This window comes from Alligator mississippiensis, chromosome 4, assembly GCF_030867095.1.
Source record: "Alligator mississippiensis isolate rAllMis1 chromosome 4, rAllMis1, whole genome shotgun sequence".
Lineage (NCBI taxonomy): Eukaryota > Metazoa > Chordata > Crocodylia > Alligatoridae > Alligator > Alligator mississippiensis.
Window position 1 is genome coordinate 64,684,924 of NC_081827.1, and position 18,106 is coordinate 64,703,029.

The window sequence follows — 18,106 nt, forward strand, 5'->3', positions numbered from 1 at the left end:
AGAATGGGTAGCAAACTGGCTCAGGGGTTGCACTCAGAGGGTGGTGGTGGATGGGTCAGTGTCAACCTTGAAAGATGTGTGCAGTGGAGTCCCTCAGGGCTCAGTTCTAGTGCCGGTGCTGTGCAACATCTTCATCCGTGATCTGGACGAGGGTGTGGGAAGAACCCTGTCCATATTCACGGATGACACAAAAATATGGGATGAAGCTAACACCCTGGAGAGGAGGAACCAGATCCAGGCTAACCTCGACAGGTTGGGGAAGTGGGCAGAGAGCGACAGGATGCAATTCAATAAGGACAAGTGCAAGGTGCTGCATCTAGGGAGAAAAAACTGCCATCAGACCTATAGGCTGGGGGGGGGGGACCTTCTCAGCTCCACTGAGGCTGAAAGAGATCTTGGAGTCACTGTTGACTCCAGGATGAACATGAGTCATCAATGTGATAAGGTAGTTGGCTGAGCCAATCGCACCTTCTTGTGCATCTGTAGGTGCTTCACAAACAGGTCCATGGAGGTGATTCTCCCTCTCTGCGCAGCACTGGTCAGGCTGCAGCTGGAGTACTGTGTCCAGTTCTGGATGCCGCAGTTCAAGCAGGATGCGGACAACCTGAAGAGGGTCCAAAGAAGAGCTACTCATCTGATTGGAGGCCTGCAGGGAAGGCCTTATTAGGAAAGGCTAAGGGACCTTAACCTCTTCAGCCTCTCCAAGAGAAGGCTGAGAAAGGACCTTGTGGCAGTGTACAAATTCGTAAGGGGAGAGCAACACAACATAGGTGATGATCTGTTTATGAGGGCACCCCCTGGAACAACAAGGAACAATGGCCATAAACTATTGGAGAGTAGGTTTAGACTGGACATTATTTATTTATTTATATTTATATTTAATATCATTACAATTATATACAAATATATATTTGTATATATACAAACATAATGTTTGTTTATTTATTTATTTACCGTTATGAACTCACCCAAACATACTCTAATTAACCCTAAATCCACACATAGGCTTGGTTCCCTGTAGCCTTCAGGTTAGACTGCAGCCCTACCCCTCCTTCAGTGCCCTACAGGCCTGAGAAGGAAGGGGCACTTAAGGATAAAACAGAGGTTAGTTGACAGAACAGTAACAAAATGACTGGCAGCAATGCGTCAATAGTGAAATATTTGCATACATCACACTTACATCACATGCAACACATTTGCATAAAACACTTCATATAATAAATACCAGTACCAAGCAGCTTATAACACTCTCCCAATACGATAACAGAGGTGCAGGGTTACCCCGGGGGTTTCAACAACATAGAGGATGGAAAAGAACAGAACGCAATTGTGGCACACAGCTGTGCCCAATGAAGAAATGACAATCCAGCAGGGAATCCTGTCACCCTATAAATCACCCCAGACTTCGCTCAAGCTACTCAGCTGTCAGGACCCTAACCCGGAGATTTCTGGCAAGTCAGAGCCCTGGACTCCTATCTTTTCCCCAGGGCGTATTATCCCCCTCCCATCAGGGACTTCCCCTCTGTCACCTGCAGCATGGTGGGCCCTCCTCCCCTGTGGGGATCCATTTCCCGGGGGTGGGGACTCACAACTCCCTGAAGCCTGATGGGGTTTGACTCATCTCCAAGGGGGCGAGGCATCTCCTTCCTCTGCAAGGGTGCCCCAGCTGCCATGTGTGGTTCTCCCAGCCTGTCAGCCCGCTCTTCACCCCAATGGCCCTGTGCCCTGCCTCACGCAGGGTTGGAGACCTGCACTGCCTCATGCAGTTGCTGTGGTTTTGTCAGCTCCTGAATCCTCTGTGCACCATTCTGTGCACTGGGCTCTCCAGCCCTGTGCACTGGTCCATGCACCGAGGGCTTCTGCCCCTGCCTCATGCAGAGCTGGTGATCTGTGCCCTCTCATGAAGCTGCTGGGGTCCAGTCCACTCCTGAATACTCCATGCACCAGCCTGTGCATCGGCTCTCCAACCCTGTGCACCAGTCCGTGCACCAAGGGCTTTTGCCCCTGACCTGTGCAGGATTCGGGACCCGAGCCTTGTGCAGCTGCTGTGGTCCCATCCACTCCCAGATCCTCCATGCACTGACATGTGCACTGTCATTGCAGGTCTCTCCATGGTGGGGCTGGGATGGAGCCACTTGCTGCTCCCATCTGGTGAAGACATCTTCCAGGCATTTCTGGGGCAACTGCTCCACCCCACTGGTCAGCTACGCCAGCCCTTTACCATCCCTCTTTGTAGTCCCTCATCAAAGCAGCCTGTTTGCAGGGCATGCTGCCTTTAGTTCCCCCTCTGGTCAGCATTTTCTCCTCACCCCTGGGTAGTGGTGGTGCAAGCCTCTCCCCTTACCTTTCCTGATTGGTGGGAGGAGGGAAGTACCCCACCAGTCACTCTGAGCCCTTTCAAGCCAGTGAGCCAGGCTGCTACCAGCAAGCCTGCCACATTTTGTTACATAGATGGGGTTGGGGAGAAAGAAATCAAAGACAACAGGCACTCACAACTGCCAGGTCAGTCAACAGAACTGTGGAAGATAAAGCATAAAGATCAGTGTTGTAGTTAGACTATTCAGCCACTAGATGCCATTAGAGAGACTACAGAACTTATAGTATTATAATGCACCATCAAATCTTAGGGAAGTTTAGCTCTTTTATTGCCCAGCACAAAAAGACAAGGCTGGATTTTCTCTCTCTACTACTTACTTAGCTAAAATACAGAAACATCTATTGATCAGGCTCACTGCATAGTTTAATATAATATCACAAAGAATTATCTACTATAAAATTTGAAACACAGTTAGAAACTGCTAGATAAACTGAATAAAAATGCAAAGTTAGTGCAGTCTGGTACAGACTCGGACTAATGAGACCATTTACTTGACAATATGACTATCAGCTCTATTAGACATACTTTGGTACCTGAATTTCCACTGGTAGCTTAAATGTTCACATTAACTATTCTGATGATGCTGTCACTTTAGAAGTGTATTATGAACAACTTGGTCAGCTGCTCTGATCTTGTTTTGGCCTAATTCCCTGGGAGTATATACTAGTGAGGCACTATTTAAGACATACATTACTTGTTGAATGCATACTTATTTATTTGTTCAGTACACAGCACTGAACAAAACAGAGAAAACATTCTAAAGCAGGCTGAACAGTTCAAACAGAATACACAAAATTATGGTCTGATGTCAAAGTGATGCCAAAAATAAACATAAAGCATTGGTATATGGGCTTCCCTTGTAGATAAAGATTTATTCCAATGGCTAAAGAGTCAAAGTTAATAACTTCCCTTTGCACTTAGAGTAAAATCTAGATCCCAGCATCTGCCTCAAATAGCTAGGTCAGGAACTGAAGATATGGGGGGAAAGAGGGAAGTGCTCTACCACAGACCATTTAATCCATTTCATATTTAGAACCATAGAATCATAGAAAACTGGGCATGAAAGGGACCTCAGGAGGTCATCTAGTGGAGTCCAACCCCTTGCTCAAAGCAAGACCATCCCCAATTAGATCATCCTGTTGCCCTGAGGGGTCAGGCCAACGCTCAGGATCTCAATATTGTGCTGTTAGACAGAAGGGTGTGGTGTACAATTGCACATGCACACATAAAAATCAACTAAGCACACATATATTCCCTAGGTGCATAAACCCCTACTAGGCATACACACTCACACTAGCACACAGATACACACACATTCAAAATAATTAGTCTAGGTTCATGCACACCTATCACCAGTTTAAGCCCATACACGCTACACACACAAAATTTAGACAGAATCAGTTACCAGTTACCAACACCTGCACATCCAATGCGCATACGTGGATTACTAATTCATATACCACACACATAATGATATCTATATGTGTGTGTGTGTGTATATATATGTATGTATGTGTGTGTGTGTGTATTCACTAATTTACACACATACCACCCACCTACACATACACACAAGTGAGTTCCTAAGTTGGGTATTCTGATATGTATGTATGTATGTATGTGCTTGGTGTATTTGGGATACCTGGGGAAAGATTAAGGTAAGAAAGTAGAAGTGTAAGGAGTTAAAGTTTCCAGGACTGGGATTTGAACCGGTAGACTACAGGGGCCTGGGCTGAAGACCTGAGGCTCAGGGGTAACTTTAGGTTAATTGATCTTAACTGATTAAAAGACAATGCCCAAAGCCTGCAGAACAGGAAAGTATGCCCTCACAGAGTCTGGGTCTGGAGCCAGAGCTATGGTGGAGCTGAAAAGGTAGATGGGGACAGGGAAAATGGGACTAAGGGAAAGTGTGGGTGTTAAAGAGGGGCTCTGGGTGTGGGGAGCCAGAGGATGGCTCCAGGGCAGCTAGAGAAGTTGCAGGGAGCGACAGTAGATGCTAGAAGCTGGAGAAAGGCTCCAGCTGCTGGAGAAAACTGAAGGACAGCTAAGAGGAGCTGGGAAGCTTCAGGGGGGAGGATTACAGAAGGGGTGGGGGGAAGCCTGAAAACAGAGAGATGAACAGCAGAAAATCACAGGAAAAGCAGCAGGGCAGCAGGAAAGCAGAGAAAGGCAGCAGAAAGTCACAGGGAAAAGGCAGTAGGAGCAGGGGAGGCTGAGAGGTGGCAGAAAAGGGGAGATGGAATTGGGAGGAGATTGGGAAACTAGCAGAGAGGGTGGGGACTGGAGCTGAGAGAGAGAGAGAGAGAATGAGGCTGGAATTTAAGATAGGGAAGAGACTGGGATTCAGTAAAACATGACCTAACTCGGGGTTGCAAATGACAGTGGTTTTATTGAACAGGGGAGATGGTGACACAATGTCTTATTGGTTCCCTTGCACCCACACACGCACACACACACACAATGGCAGCAGGGGTTAGAGAGGCTTGGTTCAGGGGCTGAAATCCACTGAAGTCCAGAAGGAGAGAGAGAGACAGAGAGAGAGAGAGAGTCCAAATTGTAGGAGGAGGTGTGCAGGTAATATCTACCTATCCAGGCTGGAAAGGGGTCCTTGTCCAGTAGATGTTGTCCAGAGGGGGGTTGCCAGCAGGGCCTCTGGGTGGATAGGTGGTGTGACATGGTGCTGGTCCAGATGGAGAGGGCATCCCACTGGGTCTGTCTTCACTGCCCCTTTTTATAGGGGTAGACCTTGTGTGACCCTAGTGACAGGAGGCATGACCAGGCAGGGGTCAGCCCCTGGCATACTGAGCATGTGTGCTCCATGCAGGGATGTGCAGTTTCGGGTGTCTGTAATGGTGAGAGTTGCTGGTTCTGCAGGATCTTTTGTCTTTCAAATGCTGGTCTTGTCTCTGTTTCTGAGTAAGGTCCATGGTTCCTGGATGAATCAATGCAAGGTGATGGCCCAGTCATTACAGGCCATTCAGTAAAGGCCTGCTACCACTGTATTTCAATCATTCCCAATCATTCTCATTCATCTGGGAACCAATTTACATGGGAGGGGTACGTGACTCATACAGTTGCAACATGGGATGCCCAGGCAGGGGACAGAAGATGGAGACTTGACATATAAAATGGAAACTTGACATGACTTTGGTTCACTTACAAACACAGGCCTAAACAATACAATAACCATGGTACCCCCATCCATTCTCCCAGCTCCCCCATGGCTGCTCACCCAGTCCCAGCTCCCGACCCTTTAAAAAAAAAATTGACCGACCAGTTCCTGCCAAATGGGGGGTTATGCCCATTGCCCCCCACTGCTCTGCATTGCCCCCAGAAGTCCTGAGGCTGCTGCTTTTTTGTTTTTTGTTTTTTTTAAAGGCCGGGAGCAGGGGTAGGTGGGGCAGCCATGGGGGGGGGGGGTCTGGGAGAGCAGGCAGGGGTAGGGGGGCTTGTGGCAGAGCCCCCCATGTGGTGTGGGGCAGTGTCCAAAAATGTGGAGTATTCCAGAGAGGCCTCACCAATGCTGAACAGAGTGAAAGAATCATTTACCTAGACTTTCAGGTAACGTTCCTTTTAATACAATCCAGTCACTCACCAGTTTGTATTGTGCATTTAATTATTGCTTTTTGAGCACAGGACTTTGTACCTGTCCTTATTGACTTTCATTCAATTAATTTCAAGCCATTTTACCAGTTTATCAAAGTAATATTGAACCCTAATACTATTTTCCAAAGTGTCTGCAACTCCACCCAACTGGGTGTCGTCTTCAAATGTACTAAGCATGCAATCAATCTCTCTATCTTGTCCTCTCCAGGTCATTCAATAGTCCCAGACCCAGGACAGACCCCTGGGGATCTCCACTTGATATACCTCCTCCCAATTAGACACTGAGCCAATTGTGACTACTCTTTGAACACCAGGGGCACAGACAGAAGTAACAATTTTCACCCACAAAAAGCAATTTATAGCCATGACCAAACACAATTGCATGGTTACCGAGAGCTTAAAAAATGGCTGATAGAGTGAAAATGAAGGTGTTTCAAAATAGCAAGTCTTCTGTAACTTCTGTCTGCACTGCCTGCCAGCCTCAAGCTGTTTTCAGAATGGGAGAGCAGAAAGGGAGTGGTGGCAGTTTGGCTCCGGGAGCGGCACGAGATGCGCGGGTGAAAGCCTGCTGTGCCCCCACACCCCAAAGCTCCCCAGTGACCCCCAACTGCCGCAGAGCACCCCCACCAACCCCCAGCAGCAGCTGGAGGTAAGCAGGGCCCCGTGGTGGGAGGGACTAGCCCAGCAATCTTACACTGGAAAGTTAGAGAACTCACTGGTTAATAAGGAATGAAAATTGAAAAATAAACATGCAGTACAAAAAGATAAGTGGAGGAGAGAGTGAGAATGGAATTTTAGGAATGACTGCTTTACAGCAGTGAGACATACAGCAACCTTGAGAGTTGTAACTTGATCTCAGAGAGTGCCTGAAGTGGTTAAGTAAAATAACTTCTATCACTAGTCCGATAGGAAGCCAGTAGCAAAAAAAATTATCTCTGTGCTAGAAACTGTGAATTTGTGCAACAGAAATAGAGCCTAAGGATTGAGCAGCTTTGCAAGATTGTTACACTGTTTGTGCAACACAGAGTGTGTAAGCAGTGTTGTGTGTTTGCTCTGGAGATTGTAGATTGGCCAAAATGTAATCTAGATCAGAGGTTCCCAACCATCAGACCACAGCCCTGTGCTGGGCCACAAAGGGTTGGCTGCCGGGTCGTGGCACAAGTCCAATGCTTGGAAACCCATCTGTCTGCCTGAGCGAGTGGCTTCTGCTGCTGGCAGTCACATACAGGGTTAATGTTGGGAGGTGGGGCAGCCCCAGGAGGGAGCCAGCCGGTTCCATGAGCCCCGTCACACTCCTCTGCTGGTCCTCAGTATAAAAAAGGTTGGGAACCACTGATCTAGACAATGCAGCTTCAGCAAACTTAGATACAGTTAAAGGGAAGAGCAGGAAAAGCTTTGGTTCATTACTAATGCGTGTGTTGCAAGATAGAGAGACCTCTGTAAGTGTTAGTGTCTGCACTCTCATTGGTACTGGGGGTAAGAAATGCCTTTGCTACCTACCCTTGCTCTTTAGGAATAGCGTGGATATCTGTGACAAATACAAAACCCCTGAAGGGAACTTACCTGGGGCGAAAGCCAAACAGAGCTGGTGCAAGACCGTGCCGAGCCAAGGGAGCAGTAGGTGCAGAGCTGCAGCTGGGGAAAGCACCGTTGTGGAAGAAAAAAAAACAATAAAGGAACAGCTGAGATGGAGGGAGCCAGAAAGGGCTCCTGAGCTGGTGTGGTCACGTTTTATGGCCGCTTGCCGGAGCTGATTTGCCAGACAGCTCACAGAACCGGGGATAAAAACCCTGGTGGAGAGGAAACCCAGGAGACCAGAAGTGAGCTCCCCTGCAGGCACTCAATGGCCCAACAGAGAGCTCAGCCCCACAGGAGTAAAGTGATGACAGCCCTGAGAGGGGATTTTGAGGCAAACTGCATGCCCACAAGGGCAGCAGTACTTACCTGAGATAGACATGTGGATTCCTGATGTCTCCCAGGCAGACTGGGCTTATCAGGAGCCTATGGAAAGAAGAAGAGACTGATGTCCACGACTCGGCTGCAACAAGCATGAAGAGTTAAAATCAATACTGGGAGGCAGGGTAACCCGGGCCCAGGTAGAAGCTAGACCAGCCCTACTGAGGCAAGACCCCAGTAAGGCTAACTAACATCCGTACACAGTATACTATTTCAAATGGCCAAGACGTATACCAACACCATGACCAAACCCAGAAGACCGGGATTCGACATCATTGGTTGGCATTAGGTGGGGTGCAGGGGAGGCGGAGCCCCAAAATGGGAAGATTGATGAGAGGATCAAAGGAGGGGACCAGGAGGGACGGAACTTGCATCTTCCACCCTACTAAATACATTTATACCAGTGAAGTCATGCCAGGCGAGAACCACTGAGGACCCTCTGGAATCTGGCTCGGCAATTGACCATCCTTCCTGAGGACAACAGCGACATCTGATAGGCTGGTGCGCAGCAGGCACTCAGGTGAATGGCACAGTCGCTTACAATATCCTAGAAATGAAAGTGTTAACAGCTATTAAGGCTGTTGCTGTAACTGATAGGGTTAATCAAGACAAGTAAATGAAGGCATTTCTTAAGGTGCAGGCGAAAAGAGTTAAAATGTGGCAAGATACAGACATGTGTCTTCATTGAGGGGCCAAACCCTCCCCCAACAAAGACTAAATATTCACTAGTGGCTGAAATAGAATTATAACTTATAGTAGATAGTTTGGTAAGTTAGGGAGTAATAGGACAGATGCCTACTACATGTAACTCCATGATTTGGTTTGTTCTAAAGACAAACAGAAAAACCTGGAAACTGACAGTAAACTTTAGTGCTTTGAATTCAGTAAGAACTGTTCTAGCTCCTAGTATAGCAAAATACCCTTAGATTCCAGCACCTATAAAGGAGGGATAAAATGATTTTTAATATTAACTTTGGCTAACGTAGCTTTTGGTTATTTTCTTGGCACAAAAGTGCTGGCATAATTTTGAATTTCTATTTGGGAAACAATGGTATTGTTTTATCCAAGTATCCTAAAGATTTCACAATGCCCCAGCAATAGAATGTGGAAAAAAAGCTTTTCAAGTGAAAATTCTGAAGGAGAAATTTCCCCTCTAAAGGAAAAACTCTTTTTTAAAATGGCAATGGGGTTAAAATTGTAACAAGGGTACTGGCATCCCACAATTTTATATTTAAAAAAAACTTGTAAAGATTCCAATTCCAATTGCTAAAATGGTGTAATGGGCCATTGAAAACAATAAAATAAATATAAATGATTTTTGTTATTTAATATGTGTATAAATATTTAAAAACACCCCAAAATTGCAGTTATGTGTATATCACCACTGCACGTTAGTATTGTAAATATGATTTCATTGCCAGGAGTTTTCCTTGGCAGGTTTGTGTGTGTTTGAGGTGGAGTTGCAGAAAACATAAGATTAAGATTTAATCCAGTAGTAAAGGTGACTAATAATCCACAAGGCCTCATTACCATCAATAGAAGCAACAGCATTTTCCTCACCTAAGTGATGGCTTTACTACTATAACAAAAAATGTCTTGTCTGTTTTGTGCTGTTTGTCTTACTGTTTGGTTGTTGTTTGTTTAAGCTGTCAAGAGTTTAAATGTGTATAAATATTATAAAGATGTGATAAGAATTGTTGGCAATGCCCCCTGTAAAATTGAATTTGTCTGTGGATCCCAGACCAGGACCAAGATACTTCCATCCAGTTTGGATCAGAAAGTTGCTCTAATATTTGAAACAGAGGACAGCAAAATTCATATAAAGTTTCAATTTGTAAATTCTGCTTGTTTAGCATAATGGTATTTATTTTAAAAAGGTAATATGTGTATCTTTAGCAAACCAACTAATGAAATGTTTTTAAGGCTATAAAGAGAATTTTGCTTGTATTTAGATGCTATTTATAACACCAACATAGCAGAATGTGTGTAAAAACTGCATTAACCCATTGTCAAGGAGACAAAAACCTACAGAGTTTATGCTTCCCTTAACTTGGGACCTCTGTGTGTAAAAGATGGTTAAAATCAAAGCTAACTATAGTTCAGTAATTGTGTAGTGTTGTTTGGGTAGGTATGGTAAATTGAAAAAGTAGGTTTGCCTGTTGCAATCCAAATTATTGAAGGATTTATTTATTATAAGTTGGCCAGCATATAAAAAGAACTTTCTTGGTGGTATATATCCCATCTGAAGAGGCACACAGGTTCCATGGTAAATGTCAGGTACGATCTTGGTGGTAATGTGAAGGTCTAAATATGTATGAACTCATAATATGTTTTATGATCTGAGAAGGGGCCCAAAAGCCCACAAGTGAGAAACTGTCCCTATAAAGAGTGAAAATAACCAGGGCAGAAGAGCCTAAAGATTAGTCCTGGGTAAAACCTGAAAACTACACCCTCCTGGGACTGGTTAACATGGTGGAGCTACTTGTGGCAGGGTAGCCTCTGCAAAATGCCACATGTTGCCACCTCAGAGAAAGGTGAGTACAGGGTGCCTGAAAACCCTGGTTCCCACTGCCTTGTGGGTCTCCCTTTGATGGGAAAAGACTAGGGGGACAATACCCCAACAGAAAAACCCTTGGTGAAGGCCAAGGAGGAAAAATGCGTGGCAGGATACACCCTGAAGCCCCTGTCTCTTTAAGAAGAAAGGACTGCTGAAAAGGAGACCGAGCAAGGAAGGAAAATCTCTAGATAAGCTCCACCGTGGCCAAGGCCAAGGCAAAGCAAGCCTTAGTGTCAAAAGTGAATCCATAACATAAACTAACTTAAAGAGAGTTTAGCCCCTCCTGTTTTTGTCTTTGTGTTTGCAGGATGTGAACCACTGCTCAAGCATCAAGAAGTTCACTTGGTATAAAGAAGACTCAAACTTAATTGTGTTATGCATGTGGTGAGCAAAGAAATTTTACCCTGAAACAAGCTAGTTTGTATATTTAGAAAATGTACCAGACACAAGGCCATTGTTCAGACACCGGAGATCATGCACTCAGGAAATGTCTGTTATTCCAAGACAGTGGTCATGTGCTCAGGAAATGTCTGTTACTGTGCTGCTTTGCTACCGCAACATGTTAACGGCTGCTTAGCTTCCGCAAAAAAGTTTTAAAATCAGCTAGACCAAAAGGTCAACTAAAGAGTTTTGGGCACCATAACTAGACAACCCGAAAATAGCTTGTTGCCGGGGAATTTTGTTAACGCAGCATTATAATTCTGTTGCTTATGGAAAGGTACCAGACTAAGTAAAAGCACACATGCGTCAAGTTTTTACCGCCTTTTCACCCTTATATGGAAGTGCTATGTATCACTGTTGCCTTATTTTTTGAAAAAAGTATAAAAAGGTCCTGGAGTCTTTGTTCAGGGCCATTTTGCCTCTCTGTTGGCTATGGTCACTTGCTCGAGCAAATAAACTGCAGTAAAAGCCTTTACCCGTGTTGTCTGAATTCTATGAGGCTAGACAACGGACTCCAGGGACTTTTCTCCCATGACATGCATAGTAATTGTCTTGCTGGTATGGCAGTGTTTGTGCAATGTTATTGCTGTAAGTGGTTGTGATATTAACTATGCTAGAAAATGAAATGTAAGCAGAACTTCTTGATAGGCTATGCAATATTTGCAAAGTGGCTACAGAAAATGGTGCATCGCATGGACCATCATCTCCAGGGCCTCAAAGTGTTCCATCATGCCAAAGATCAAAAAAGCTGAACTGACCGTTTGTTTTTATTATCATCTTTTTGTTGGTTTTATTTTGCTTGTGTTAGATATGTATTTTAGCTTTCTATAGTAGAAATAGTAATGTATTGTAGCTTTATTAGTTTTCAGAATTTGTGCACAGATTTGAAACAAGAAGTGAAATGGTGGGATCCTGATGGAAGCCAGACATGCTGTTTGCACAGGAAGGGTCTGACCCTTGACATTTTTCCATCATCTTGCAGGACAGAAGGGCACTGGTACCATTTAAAACAACAAGGATAGCATTGCCCATTGTATAAAAAGGATAGAATTGCCAAAAACATGTCTGGTCCCCAAAAATTTTAACCATGGGATATTTCCCTAATCTAAACAGCCATCTTAAAAATCAAGAGACCCAGTCCTACAAAATATGACCCTTTTACAGAAGGTCAAAAAGGTTTGGGATACAGCTAACAAAGCCTCTCTTGTCATCCAAAAAATCAAAGGTAATCATCATTTCAGTAATGGAAAAGATTAAAAAGTTACCCATGATTATTGCTGGTGAAAAACTGTTTGGTTGGTTGCCTACTACAACCCACAACCTCAATATAACCTTACACCCCCTTGTGGTGGTCATAGCACTTGGAATCATATTAGCAATTATTCAATGTGCGCTTGTTTGCCTTATGTGAAGGGTTTTGACCAGGTTTGAAGCCAGAGTGAGGGAGAAAAAGTTGAAGACTTTACTCAGGAACTCTCTGTAAAGTAAGTCCATGCAGGACACTCTAGACTGCTTGCAAGAAGATCCATGTCTCGGATGTGGAAGCAACCCACATGCCTTGAGTCACATGTTAGAGGTCAATCAATGTCTGTGTGATGCCACTGTATCCCGGGGCATCAAGGAGGGGAGTGTACCATGCAAACTAAGTTATGCTAAGGCTTTATGACTGGAGTTTATACCTTTATTTGCAATTAAGCAAATAAATTGTATAGAGTGCCTTATAAGGCACTGGGAACAGTAAGTGCTGTGGTTGGTACGGTGGGCAAACCAGGTACAGCAGTTTCCCTAAAAGAAAAGAAAACCAAAAATGGAATAGGATCAGAGTACCTTATTTAAAAAGATAAGAAATTTGAGGATTGGCCAATTTGGGGTAAGAATTACAAAAGTAGTAGACAAACAAAGAGACAGTTGAGTGTTTGCGTTGCCACCCTGGGGAGATAAAAGCAACCTTGGAATTTTTGTTCAAACGACGGGAAGCCCAGAAACAGACATCCCACACACCCAGCAAATGATCTGAGGCCAGTACCACTGAAGGTCGCTGTTGTAACATCTGAAGGAACCACTCGTCAGGTCATGTTTCAGGAAGGAAACTTGTAAAAAAGATAAGGGGTAACTATTAAAGTTCACTTGATACCAAATTGGACAAGGAGCCATGTCAATCCTCGGGGGTCTCTGGTAAAAGGAATCCTAGTGACAACATGGGGAGGGGGGTCAGTGCTGCTTGCCTGGCTCACAGTGCATTGCAAAGGGCAGGAAAGCAGCTGCTGCCTGTGGGCAGCAAAAGAAACCTCTAGGAGTGGGAGGGGGTGGGACAGGGAGCTGACCCTGGCACTGCTGGCTCTCTTGGCCTCTGTCCCACACCTGCCCAGTGGGGCCGCAGCCAAGCCTGTGCTGGCTCCTGCTGTTGCTCCTGCTTCCATTCTATGTGCCTGCCCCATAGGCCTGCACCCAGTGCACAGTGGCTACTGCTGCTGCTCCCACCCCATCTGCCTATTCTGTACCTGCCCAGTGGGGCTTTGTGAACAGCTGAGTTCATTCATGCCCCCCTCCATGCCCCCTCCCACCCAGCCATGCATGAGCAAAAGCAAAGTGAGTTGAAGGCAGAGCCCACCCCATTCACCTCAATGCTGGAACTCTCCCTCCCTACCTGCTGCATGGAGCACTGCAGCAGAGACAGGAGGAAGAGTTGCTGGAGGCCAGGGGAGCCCAGCAGCTCCCTGGGAAACTGCAGCAGCTGCAGCTGCAGCAGTAACTGCGCCTGAAAGCTGTGCCTGCTGGCTGGGGCTTCCGCCCTCTGGTGGGGGAGGCTGGGAGTGCAGCATCCTCTGCCCCAGGCAGGAGCAGAAGGGATACAGCCCCATGCAGAGCACAGCAGGGGCAGCTGCCAGCGGGGCCAGATACAATTAATTGGTGGGTGTCTGCCTTCCAGCCAGATCCAATAAGCTAGTGGGCCAGATCCAGCCGGCAAGCCATATTTTGCCCACCCCTGCCCTAGAATGAGCTCCCTCCTCCTTCCCAGGCTGGGAGAGAGGAGGGGCCATTGCTAGGGCAAATGGGCTGTAGGCTGGCAGCCAACAGCTAGATTTCCCTCCCTCCTGGGACCAACAGTGAACTTCTGTTTGTTTCAGGGAATCATTGTAACTCAGAACACTTCCGGCAAAACGTTCTCAGTTACAGCAGGGAGCTACAGTTCTGTCTGCAACCCATGATTCAATGTCATGTATCCACCTTAGAAATCTCATGGGAGACTGTATCAAAAGCCTTGTTAAAATCAAGAGCCTGATGAAGGGACTTTGATCCCGAAAGCTTGCAGAAAAGGACAATTTTACTGTGATTTCCCAGTTGGTCTAATAAAAGGTATCTTTTTGAAACCAAGCATTCTATTTTTTTGTATGTCTTCTTGTCTCAGACCAACACAGCTACCAAGAACACCCCTGTCACATGGAAGATGCTCAATTTTAGCCAATTTTGGATTTTAAACTTCATTGTAGAACAACAAGAAAGATTTTCCACCTCCCTGCCTGCCATCTTACACCTCCAGGGAAGGAATTTTACCTGATCTACACATCAAAGACCTACTCAACACAGCTCACAAAGACACTCTCAGGGACCCAGAGGGACAGCCTTCCATCTTCAGCTCCCTCTGTGCAAAAATGAAGTTTATTTCCTATCTATGGGGATTTCTTATCATCTTGTACCATCTATACTTTTCCCAGAGCCTGACAAAAGGACTTTGATCCCAAAAGCTTGCAGAAAAGGACAATTTTCTTACAATTTCCCAGTTGGTCTAATAAAAGGTATCATTTTGGAACCAAGAGTTCTAGTTTTTTGTATGTCTTGTTAAAATCAAGGTATATCACATCCCACTGCTCTTCCTCCCCATTTATAAAGCCTGTCATCTTGTCACAGAAAGAAATCAAGTTAGTCAGACACAACTCGATCTTTATGTCAGTTATTCCTAGTCACCTTTTTCTTCTCTAGGTCCTTAGAAATAGATTCCTTGATGGCATGTTCTATAGCCTTCCAGGCATCAAGGTCAATCAGACTAATTATAGTTCCCCAGATCCTCCTTTGTCCCTTTTTAAAATATGAGCACTAGCCTTTCCAAATGTCCAGGATTTCACCCAAACTTCAGGAATGCTCAAAAAGATAACTAGTGGCTTTGTGATTATTTCAGCTAACTCCTACAGTATTCTAGGATGAACAGGCCCTGCTGACAAAACTATATTCAGTTATTCTAAGTAATCTCTAATAGGCTCTTGCTCTACCCTAGGCTAATTATCTTTTCCTTTTTTTTCCTTGCTGCCAGTTTTACTCATCATCTGATATCTCACTATATTTATTAAACTAATGTTAACTAAATTAATGTTAAATAAATTAATGCACCCTCCCCACCTGCTACATTTACAAAGGGACCTGCACTTTTCCTTGTCTTCCTTTTACTTATAACATACTTATTGACTGCTTGTTTGTTGCCTTGTACTAGCTAGCTGCCTTGGCCTCATGCCTTGGCCTTCCTGATTTTCTCCCTGAATTCCGTTGTGAACTATTTACATTGGTTTTATTATCACAGCATATTTTACATTTTGATTGGTTTAACTCCAAATTTACATGCATCTCTAGTAATATTAATAAATTATTTACCTCTGTTTTATTATTGCATCATATTTTAAACTTAGAAAATGTATTACATGCTGAAAAAATATTTGATTTTTTTATTAGTACTCACCTTAAATTCTTGTTAGTGTAAAGTATTTATTGCATTGCAGTGTTTTATTTTTTTACCTGTGATTGTGAGGAACCATAAAGTGCACCAAGACCTGTTAAAAATTTATCATAATTTTTAGCACAGCATAAACAGAACCTATATGGACTCAAATCAGACTACAACAATAGTGTTCAATCTTTCAGTCCATGGGCCAGGTCCAGCATGGGGCTGGTCTGCAGGTACAATCCATGTGTCAGATCTAGCCCTAGCATGATCTGTGTGCTGGATCTGCCTGGGTGCATTTACATGTGCATTAATGTGCTGTCGCTACTGTGCATTAAGTTTAGTGCCTCTAATATGAAGTACTTACTAAATGTGCAATAGCCAGCACTATCACACAGTAGCAAAGGTACATGGCCTTTTCATGATGGTTAATGTGCAGTAGACTAATTTTACTGTGCATTAGCACAGCTTTTGTTGTGACACAGTAATGCACAGTAGAATTAGTCTACTGTGCATTAAGCATCTTGTTTAGACACGCCCATTGTGGGCCAACCCTGTGCACTGGCATGAGCCAACAGTCATGTCATCCAGCCCACAGGTGGCAGGGGTGGAGGGGGAATCATGGTAGTATTCATTACTGTGGTTCTGGAAGCCACAACAGTTCAGATCACTGATTTGAAAGCTCCGAAGAAAACATTACTGTAGACCAGTGGTGCTCAGCATCCAGCTCACAGTCTAGATACAGCCCACCTGCCATGTCATTCAGCTTATAGGTCTGGAAATTTGACAGCAGAGCAGCAGTGTCAGCACTAAAACTAAAACTGTATCTAAACAGGTCTTGATGTGACTGACCCACCTTAAAGAAACTGCAGAAGTTTTGCATTTTAAAAATTATCCTCATTAATTATAGATTCAAAACCATTCTAATCCTAGTCATTCTAGCCAAGTAGTAATTATACATCTGCTAAATCAATATTGCATGTTGTGTCCAGCCTTCCCCCAGTAGCTCTTATTTCATTGATATACATGGAAATTGAATTTGGGTACCACTATGGATAGCCCAACTGAGACTTCATACAACAGGGGCAGGCAATTATTTTGGGCGGAGGGCCGCTTACTGAGTTTTGGCAAGCCATCGAGGGCCATGTGACAGGCAGCCAGGGGCAGATAAATACTAATTTTCTAAATTTTTAGGGGTCCCACGGGCTGGATAGAATGGCCTGGCAGGCCACATCTGGCCCATGGGCCACATTTTGCCCACCTGTCATATAAACAGATATGAGAATGCTTCTACCACCTCTTCTAAACCACAGTCCATATGCATCACTTCCTTTCATAGGTTTGACTTGCCTAAAAGTTTTATTTACAAAATCCAATCCAAATTTTTTTTTTCTAGGTGGGCTTGGTTTGTTCTAGTTACTAGTTTAACCTTATTCATATTTCTTCCACTAGGTCTTTTCTACTTCAGCTCCAAAGGTCTGTCCATCGGAGCAGTCCTATTCTAAAGCCTGATATCTCCTTTTTAGTTCCCTCTAGACTTCATTTTACTGGCAGGTATGGGGCAGAATCAGGCTCTGTTCAGGTTCATCTCATCACATGGGGCAAGTCTTCTGGGGTAAATGGATCCACCTGTTGATGATTTATTCGAACTGCTGACAATGGATGTAAAGTTTTAATTATATTATATTTAATTCTAAGCCACCTCTGCTACTTGACCCAAACTTCATAAATGAAAAATGTTCAGTTTGAGAGAGAAAAATAAATATCCCACATTTCAATTTTCTTTCTATGCTTATAGGTTGGTTTTTTTTTAATGAGGAAATAGTCATTTATGTTTTGTATAGCATGGAGCCCACTTTGTGTTTCCTTGGAAATAAATGAGAAAGATATCTCTTGTTCAGGACAAAGTATACAAATAAATTATTAAACAAACAGGAAGTTTTGTCTCCTTGCAGTTTTTGCCTGTGAAAGATATATTTTAAAGTAAAAAAGGGCTATTAGACTACTAAAAGCATAAAAGTAAGGTCAATGTTATTAACCTATGCCAACTCTCCAGCTAGAACTCATTTAATGTTTTGCCGTGGACATTTTGGGTGGGGGGGGGGGGGAAGAAGGACACAGATGTCCATGTAAAAGGCAATTCTTAACATAGATTTTCAACTTTTGGGATATGCTTTGTTCCTTTGATAGGTGTAAGTTAATCCATTCCCATTTTAAAACAGAAGGGGATGGAAAAGTGGGATGGAATGGATTTTGGGGTGTAATAGAGAAATGCACGAAGCCTTTGGTGTATGAAATACGCTCAGACAACTGATTTCCTTATAAAAAGCCTTTTAAGGGTGCCACAGGGTGCCATGTAATAGCAGCACATGTTAAAGACCTACACATAATTCACAAGATAAACCTAGAGATTTCAAATAAAAATCCATTCAAATAAGAAAACTTATTGACCCGTTATTGT

The 18,106-nt window shown here is 44.2% G+C and overlaps 1 protein-coding gene across 1 annotated transcript in view; it reads right to left on the bottom strand.

Moving 5' to 3' along the window:
• Positions 1–837: 837 nt before the first annotated feature.
• LOC132250018 (uncharacterized) overlaps positions 838–18,106 on the bottom strand; it is a 40,878-nt gene continuing 23,609 nt past the window's right edge. The window contains exons 5-9 of the mRNA XM_059726055.1: positions 8,338–8,483; positions 7,925–7,981; positions 7,544–7,615; positions 4,960–5,306; positions 838–2,516 (exon numbers count right to left, since the gene is read on the bottom strand). The gene's annotated coding sequence lies outside the window, so the exon portion shown is untranslated. The remainder of the gene's footprint in view (positions 2,517–4,959; positions 5,307–7,543; positions 7,616–7,924; positions 7,982–8,337; positions 8,484–18,106) is intronic.